Source organism: Myotis brandtii, unplaced genomic scaffold (genome assembly GCF_000412655.1).
Source record: "Myotis brandtii unplaced genomic scaffold, ASM41265v1 scaffold294, whole genome shotgun sequence".
NCBI lineage: Eukaryota > Metazoa > Chordata > Mammalia > Chiroptera > Vespertilionidae > Myotis > Myotis brandtii.
The window spans coordinates 285,464-294,494 of NW_005361238.1; the positions used below are offsets into that span (position 1 = coordinate 285,464).

The following is a 9,031-nucleotide window of genomic DNA, read 5'->3' on the forward strand; positions in this document are numbered from 1 at the left end:
GCGCTCCGACGCCAATCCCGGCCCGTTCCACCAGCGGGGCCCGCCCCCTCAGCCTGCAAACTCTACCCAGGTGTTTCCCTCGTCCCAGTGCCCCTCGTGCCCTGGGCGGATTCCCTCTCCCCCGCTCCCGCAACCTGGCTTCCCTGCTGAGGGGCTTGGGTTTCTTCCTCCAGAAAAGAGGAGCCGGAGGAGGACTTGAAAACAGGGGTGTCGTTTTCAGATTTGCGTGTTAGGAAGGGCCCGCCCCCTCAGCCTGCAAACTCTACCCAGGTGTTTCCCTCGTCCCAGTGCCCCTCGTGCCCTGGGCGGATTCCCTCTCCCCCGCTCCCGCAACCTGGCTTCCCTGCTGAGGGGCTTGGGTTTCTTCCTCCAGAAAAGAGGAGCCGGAGGAGGACTTGAAAACAGGGGTGTCGTTTTCAGATTTGCGTGTTAGGAAGGTCCCGGTGGCTCCTGCGAGGAGGAGGGACTGTAGGGGCGGAACTGGAGCTGAGGACGAAGTTCCGAGGCTGTCGGTACATGGCAGGTGAGAGCTGAGGCCTGAACTAGAGCCGCGGCAGCGGGGAGGGCAGGAGTGGATTGAGATTTGGGGGGAGGTGAATGCAATGCAGTGACTAGATTGGGGGTGAGGGTGAGGGTGAGGAAGTCGTCTGGGGTGACTCCCAAGTTTCTGGCTTGGACAACGAAATGGGTGGAGGAGGCCCAAGGTTGGGCGTGAAGGGGGAGCGCCAAAGTCAGCTTTGGACTTGCCTGAGTTTAAGGTGCCTGCGGGACACGGCCCACCTGAAGCTTAGGCTCCACCGACCGTGGAGTCGCAAGAATGTAGTGGAAGCTGACGCCATGAGGTAAGATTGTCAGCAAAAACTGCCCCGCCTATATCCTATACCCTTTACCAGCTCTTTTTGCTATTTCATTCCGGCCTATCCAATCAATAACCTGCAGCGTTTCAAATGGATGGGTTGGTCAGACCTACCGTTGTTCTTTAAAGTGCTCAGCTACAAATGTGCTCATTCATTACAGTATGGAGTGACTCCTACATCTTGTCTCTCATTAATTTCTCCTTTGAATTACTGCAATAGCCTCTCTCACACTTTTTTTCTTAGAAATTATGGTTGGTAGGATTAAAGACACTTTGCTAACTTTTAATTTTTCTTCATTGTTGTCAATGACATAATTAAAACTGACAACAATGTTTAATCCATTGGTGTAGTGGTGAACTCTTTGCTACTCAAACCACAGGTGCAGGTGAGGCAGACCCACCCCACTTTAGGAGTGATAACTAGACCCAGGTCTGGCCAATTAGACTTAGGAATTGGTTTAGGGTTGGTCACATGTTCTGAGCCAGACCAATGATAGATGGTCTAGCCTAGGGCTAGTAAAGAACCACTACTAGGCCAGTGATTCTCAACCTTGGCTGCACATTAGAATCACCTGGGAATCTTTTTAAAATCCTGGTTTCTGGGCCTCACCCTCCGGAAATTCTGTTTGTTATGGGGTGGGGCCACAACATTAGTAACAAACAGAATTTCCGGAGGAGGAGGCCCAGAAATCAGGATTTTAAAAAGATTCCCAGGTGATTCTAATGTGCAGCCAAGGTTGAGAACCACTGGTCTAGGGATTTTTCTGGAAGTAGAGAAAAGATCATTTTCAACTGGTTGTTAAACTGGTAGAAAGCCTACTCCGGGCGGTTATCTTTGCAACCATGTGGGCAGAGCCACTTTGGAAATGAAGCACACAGAAGAAAGCCGAGCTGAGAGGAGACAAGTTTGACATTGCTTGTACAACTGGAAACCGACAGTGCCAGAAATGAGCACTAAAGACATTTTAGTTGGTGTTAACTTAAAAGTTAAAAAGACCTTTCAAAGTGAGAGGAAAACAAGTGTTTATTTGAGATCAATAAGAATAGGTATCTGGGCCCTAGCAAGTTTGGCTCTGTGGATAGAGTGTCGGCCTGCGGACTCAAGGGTCCCAGGTTCGATTCCAGTCAAGGACATGTACCTTGGTTGCGGGCACATCCCCAGTGGAGGGTGTGCAGGAGGCAGCTGATCGATGTTTCTCTCTCATCGATGTTTCTAACTCTCTATCCCTCTCCCTTCCTCTCTGTAAAAATTCAATAAAATATATTTTAAAAAAAAAAAGGATAGGTATCCGGGAATCATTCATTCAGGCAGAAGTCCAAATATTGTTCAATTAGGAGACAAAGGCAATGGGTATTTATGACAAAGGAAAAGGGAACAATTACATCAGAAGGAAAGCATTTCTATTGGTGCAGATAACCTAGGGATGTTAATTTAATTTTATTATTTATTTTTGTTCTTAGTAGTATTATAGATATCTCCCATTCCACACCCTTTCCCCCCTCCGCTTAGTCCTACTCTCCCCCAACCTTCCACCCCGTCTTCACTACCCTATTGCCATGTCCATAGGCTATGCATATAAGTATATAAGTTCTTTGGTTTACCTCTTCTCGTCCCTCAACCCCACGTTGAGGTATGTCAGTCTGTTCCATGCCTCCATGCTTCAGGTCTTACTTTGTTGGGCAATTCATTTTGTTCATTAGATTCCACAAGTAAGTGAGACTATGTGATATTTGTCTTCCTCAGTCTGGCTTATTTCACTTAGCATAATTTTTCCAGGTCCATCCATGATGTCCCAAAGGGTAAGAGATCCCTCTTTTTTACAGCTGCATAGTATTCCATTGTGTAAATGTCCCACAGCTTTTTTATCCATTCATCTACTGATGAGCACTTGAGCTGTTACAAATCTTAGCTATTGTAAATAACGCTGCTATGAACATAGGGGTGCATATATTCTTTCTGATTGGAGTTTTGGGGTTTCTTAGGATATATTCCCAGAAGTGAAATTGCTGGGTCAAACAGAAGTTCCATTTTTTGAGAAAACTCCATACTGTTTTCCATAGTAGCTGCTCCAGTCTGCATTCCCACCAGCAGTGGACTAGGTTTCCCTTTTCTCCACATCCTCATCATCACTTGTTGTTTGTTGATTTTGTTGATGATAGCCATTCTGACAGGTGTGAGGTGATATCTCATTGTGGTTTTAATTTGCATTTCTCTGATGATTAGTGACTTTGAGCATTTTTTCATATGTCTCTTGGTCATTCGTATGTCCTCTTTGGAGAAAAGTCTATTCAGGTCTTGATTTTTTTTTTTTTTAAATTGGATTGTTTGTCTTCCTTTTGTTGGGTTGTATGGGTATTTTATATATTTTGGATATTAACCCCTTGTCAGATGTATCATTGACAAATATGTTCTCCCATACGGTGGGTTCCCTTTTCATTTTTTTAAAAATATATTTTATTGATTTTTTACAGAGAGGAAGGGAGAGAGATAGAGAGTTAGAAACATCAATGAGAGAACATCAATCAGCTGCCTCCTGCACATCTCCTACTGGGGATGTGCCCGCAACCAACGCACATGCCCCTGACCGGAATCGAACCTGGGACCTTTCAGTCTGCAGGCCGACGCTCTATCCACTGAGCCAAACCGGCTTCGGCTCCCTTTTCATTTTGATGGTGGTTTCTTTTGCTGTGCAGAAGCTTTTTATTTGGATGTAGTCCCTTTTGCTTATTTTCTCCTTAGTTTCCTTTGCCCTAGGTCACAGTGGTCGGCAAACTCATTAGTCAACAGAGCCAAATATCAACAGTACAACAATTGAAATTTCTTTTGAGAGCCAAATTTTTTAAACTTAAACTATATAGGTAGGTACATTGTTATTAACTTAATGAGGGTACTCCTAAGGCTTAGGAAGAGCCACACTCAAGGGGCCAAAGAGCCGCAGTTCTTATACCAGTACCAGGCTGTTTTGGTTACAGTGGCTTTGCAGACCAGGTTGATATCCAGTATTGTGATTCCTCTTACTTTGTTCTTCTTTCTCAAGATTACTGCAGCTAGTTGGGGTCTTTTATGGTTCCATATAAATTTTTAGATTATTTGTTCTAGCTCTGTGAAATATGCCATTGGTATTTTAATAGGGATTGTGTTGAAGCTGTAGATTGCTCTGGGTAGTAGAGACATTTTAATTATGTTAATTCTTCCAATTTATGAACATGGTATATACTCCATTTGTTTGTATCTTCTATGTTTTTAAAATTTTTATTGTTGAGTACTACAGATGCCCCTCTTTTTTCCCCCCATAGCTCCCCTTCACCTGGTTCCCACCCAGCCCCAGGCCTTCACCACCCTATTGTCTGTGTCCCTAGATAATGCATATATGTATGTAAGATCTTTGGTTAATCTCTTCCCGTCCCCTTCCCCCATTCCCTCTGAGATTTGTCAGTCCCATGTTCGATTTTATTTACTAGTTGTTTTTGTTCAGTAGATATCTTGTTCATTTATTTTTAGATTCAATTGTTGATAGATATGTATTTATTGCCATTTTATTCATATGTTTGGTATTTTTCTTATTCTTTTTCCTATTCTTAAAGAATACCCTTCAACATTTCATGTAATACTGGATTGGTGGTGATGAACTCCTTTAGCTTTTTCTTATCTGTGAAGCTCTTTATCCGACCTTCAATTCTCAGTGAGAGCTTTGCTGGATAATGTTGGTTGTAAGTCCTTGCTATACATTACTTTGAATATTTCTTGCCACTCCCTTCTGGCCTGCAAAGTTTCTGTTGAGAAATCATATGAGCACTCCCTTGTAGGTAACTAACTGCTTTTCTCTTGCTGCTTTTAAGATTCTCTCTTTGTCTTTAATCCTTGGCATTTTAATTATGATGTGCCTTGGTGTGGGCCTCTTTGGGTTCCTCTTGTTTGGAACTCTCTGCACTTCCTGGACTTGTAAGTCTATTTCTTTTACCAGGTAGAAGTTTTCTGTCATTATTTCTTCAAATAGGTTTTCAATATCTTTCTCTTCTCCTTCTGGCACCCCCATCATGGAAATATTGGTACACTTCAAGTTGTCCCTGAGGCTCCTTACATTCTCTTCATATTTTTGGGGTTCTTTTTTCTTTATGCTCTTCTGATTGGGTTTTTTGTTGTTGTTGTTTTTGTTGTGCTTCCTCATATTTCAAGTTGTTAATTTGATTCTTAGACTCCTCTACTCCACTGTTGAATCCCTGTAAACTATTCTTTATTTCAGTTACTGTATGCTTAATTTCTGACTGGTCCTTTTTCATGTTTTTGACATTCTCACTAAGATCCTTGAAAGTTTTGCTAAGTCCCTTGAAGCTCTCATGAAGATCCTTGAGTAACCTTTTAACCATGGTTTTGAACTCTGTATCCAGTAGTTTGCTTGCTTCCATTTCTTTCATTTGTGACATGCTTCGTTGTCTCTGCATTTTGGCTGCTCCCCAGTTTGTTTCTATGTATTAGATAGAGCTATGTCTCTTGGAGTTGGTAGAGTGGCCTTGTGTAGTAGGTGTCCTGTAGGGCCCAGTGGCTCAGCCTCCCCAGTCACCTGAGTTGGGTACTCTAGGTGCACCACTGTGTGGGCTTGTGCACTCTTGTAGTTGAGCCTTGATTGCTGTTGGTGCCACTGGGAGGAATTGACCTCCAGGCCAACTGGCTATGAAGACCAGCTGTGACTACAGTGGGAGAACTGCTGTGCAGGAAATACCCCTATGGAGGACTTGCTTCAGTGGGGCTTTGGTGCTCACTGAGTCTGCCCCTTGAGTGTGTCACTTGTGAATGTGTAGAATTGTAATCTGCTATGGTCTGAAGCTGTCCACTGGGTGCACTGGCTCGAGGGTCTCCAGGGAGGTGCAAAATTAGCCATTGCCTGGGACCACCTGGCAGGAGCTAAAGAAAAATCTGCAGATGCCTTCTATTTGTATTGGGTTTGGAAGTGCCCAGGCGAGGCCCAGCTGTGAAGCAAGGCAGGCTGGTGCTAATGCCAGGTCTTGGGCCTTTTGATAGGTTTGGGACATGCTGTCACCAGCTGCAGCTTGTTTGAGAGATTTTAGCAAAGTCTGAAACCTGAGCCAGGACAGGCCGTTCATATGGAAAAGCTGCTACAAACAGCCTGGGTCAGACTGTAAATAGCATGGGGCGGGGTCTCAAGGAATCACCAGGGCCAAGAAAACAGTTTGAGCCAGGTTGATGGGAACTCAGATATGGCTGCCAGCCAGACAGATGTCCCAGCACAGGAACAATGACTCCTGCAAGCACCCCTGTCTGGAAGAAAGCCACCCTGAGTTCCTGCCCTGATGCCAGACAATCCAGTTCCTCCCTGTATGTGTCTGGGTCCCCCAACACCTCCTGGTGCTGGAGCTCATAGGGGTTGAGTCCAGGTAAGTTTGTGCACCTGCCCTTTAAGAGGGACACCTGGGTCTCTGGCGGCCCCTGTTCTGCGGCCACAATCCCCACAGGTTTTTATAGCTCATGGTTGCAGGGACTTCTCTTCCCAGCTCTGAGACCCTGGGTTAGGGGTCTGGTGTGGAGCTGGCACCCCTTGACCACATGAGGGGCCTCTGCAGAGATGATCTCCCTCCCAATTAATTAAAAAATGCGGCACACAAGGGTGCCAGACCAGTCTGTCCTGCACCTCCTCCCCTCCTACCAGTCTCAATATGCTTTCTTCTTTACTTCTCTAGTTGTAGGATTTCCATTCACCCAGCTTTCAGGAAGTTCTGAATGATGGTTATTCTGTATTTTAGTTGTAATTTTGATGTGACTGTGGGATGTGGCAGATACAGGTGTTTATGCCTCCATCTTGGTTCTCCCCCCTAAAATTCCTTATTCTGGTCAGGACACACACATCTAGCTTTTGGGATCTCAGAGACTGACATCTGGTGGTCAGTGGTAAAGATGCAGGTTGAGGTGTCCATACCTAGCCAGAGAGCAATGGAGTATTTGATAGAGAAGGTCCAAGGCGTGTTTTGGACATTGTTGCTGACTGTGCAACTTTGAAGAATGACTCTGGCCCTTCCAAAGATTATTTGGTTTATTCTACTACTCATTTATAAAGTTTGAAATAGCTTTCAAATTTAGCCATTAGATACTTAACATTTTTATAGTCAATTTTAAGCCTAATAAAACTGTCCAAAAATTCCAAAACTGACTGTAGCTTTCCCATATTATTTAGCCACAGTCATTAAGTTTTTATTTCACATTTATTAAAGTTTTTAATTTTAACCTTACTCAATGAAGGTCAAAATAATTCTAGCACTATTTTGACTAGACCTAAAATTATCCATAATTTGGACCTCTAAAAATAATATTTCTCTTACAATAATGAAAAATGGCTGAGGTGGGGGTGTCTTTTAGATAATGCTGAGTACTCAATTTCAAGGTCAGAAAATTAAGAAGTCTAGTCTCTCCTCTTCCCTTTTCTCAATCTCATAGCCAGGAATGTAGATCTGGGTTAGCAAGGTAGAAAGGAGACTTGTTTTTTTCTCTGGGATGTGCTTTAGCCACTGTACCCTTTCTTCTAAGAGTTAAGAAAACATTTTAGCTACTAAATGTTAAGCAAAGACAATCTTCTGCAGAGGCTGCAAAAATTCTCAAGTTTCACAAATAAGTGTGTTGAGACACATATCTTAGTCATTTCTTTCTTTCAATATATTTTATTCTGATGAAGTTACAAAAGTAGATACAAATTACTTTTTTTAAAGTATAGTTAACTGACTTAGAAAAATAGATAAAGCCCCTAAAGATTTAAAAATACAACGTAAGTTTTCATGTAAAGAACATTTAAAAATATTTTAGATGGTAACCAAAACTAACTTATACAAGCTATTTTTTATGTAGACCAAACATAATAAATCAGCAGAATACTTGTTTGGAATACAATCTGATAATGAGGGAAAACCCAAGTGAATTTCAATGCAGTTGCTTCAGTAAAATTACAGTCACATGTAATATCCCCCAAAAGGCTTTTACAGTCTGAAATATCAAAATCTAATGTAAAAATACAGGAAGACTGAGGGACTACTATTTTCCCTCTTTGCCAGAATTCTACAATAAATAGTAAACCCACTTATTGGAACAAATATCAGGAGGAAATAATGTCCCTGTTGAAGATGCTCAGTTTGGTGTCCCAGGCCAGCATTTTTTAGGCTGGAGTTCTACAGACAGCAGACGGCCTCCTCTAACCACACGGGTAACACCAGTGCTGTGACTGGGGCTGCTTCTAAACAAATTTCTACGACTTACATTCTGTGGGCCTGATTTGTTTATGCTTGTGAGGTAATAATGTTTTTCAGAAGCTCTACTTCTAGTATAACCTCACTGCTCAGAGAAAAGGCCAACAGTATAATCAGGAAACCTCAACAATGTTTGTAAAAGTTAAAATCAGCACCAGGATTGCTCCTCTTGCCTCACATGACTAGGAAAACGGAAAACTTTCCTTTCTTTGTTATCAGAGTCATGATGACTACAGATTTGCATTTCTTGAACAGGCAGCTACATGAGCTAGGGGCTCTACAAGTCTTAAGGTGATAGGAAATACTTTTTTAGCTGGCAGCCCTCTAAAATCACTTTATTCAATCAAGAGAAGAATAAAAGATACATTTGGCTGTAAATACAAAAACTAGTACAAGGAAATTTCAATATTTAAACAAAAATCTGCACATTTTATTTTAAAGGCCTGAAAATAAAAGCACCAAAGGATTAACTGCATATTATAAAGCACTCCCCCTCCACCCCATGGATCATACATTGAGAGATGGCTTGTGATTAGGAGGGGTCAGGGTAGGGAGTGTTGTCCAACAGGCATATGCTGGGCACAGAGAGACAAGTCAAAAATGAGAGTCAAAGACAGATTTCTTCCAACTGTTAGCAAAGGTTGGCCCGTTAGCCAAGTCAAGAAGGGGCCATCCTCTCCCCATTCCTCCAATTCTCCTGCCCTCAACTCCTTGGCCTTGGATATAAACAAAAACTGTTAACACTGATGTTTGGATGTATTGCTGATTAAGCCAGATTAGTATGGGAACCTGGTTATGTTTTTATTTTTTAAAAGGCCATTCTGAGTCTCAAATTACCAACAATTTTATTTGTGTCACTAGTATGCTGCCTTTACTACTATTCTAACGTTACAGTCTTTGGTTCATTTTGGGCTGAGTCTTGAAGAG

The 9,031-nt window shown here is 42.6% G+C and overlaps 1 long non-coding RNA gene across 1 annotated transcript in view; it reads left to right on the forward strand.

Annotated features, from left to right (window-relative positions):
• The first annotated feature begins 252 nt into the window (after nucleotides 1–252).
• The window catches only part of LOC106726626, a 12,103-nt gene continuing 3,324 nt past the window's right edge, over nucleotides 253–9,031 (forward strand). The window contains exon 1 of the long non-coding RNA XR_001362698.1: nucleotides 253–842. This is a non-coding gene — a long non-coding RNA (uncharacterized LOC106726626). The remainder of the gene's footprint in view (nucleotides 843–9,031) is intronic.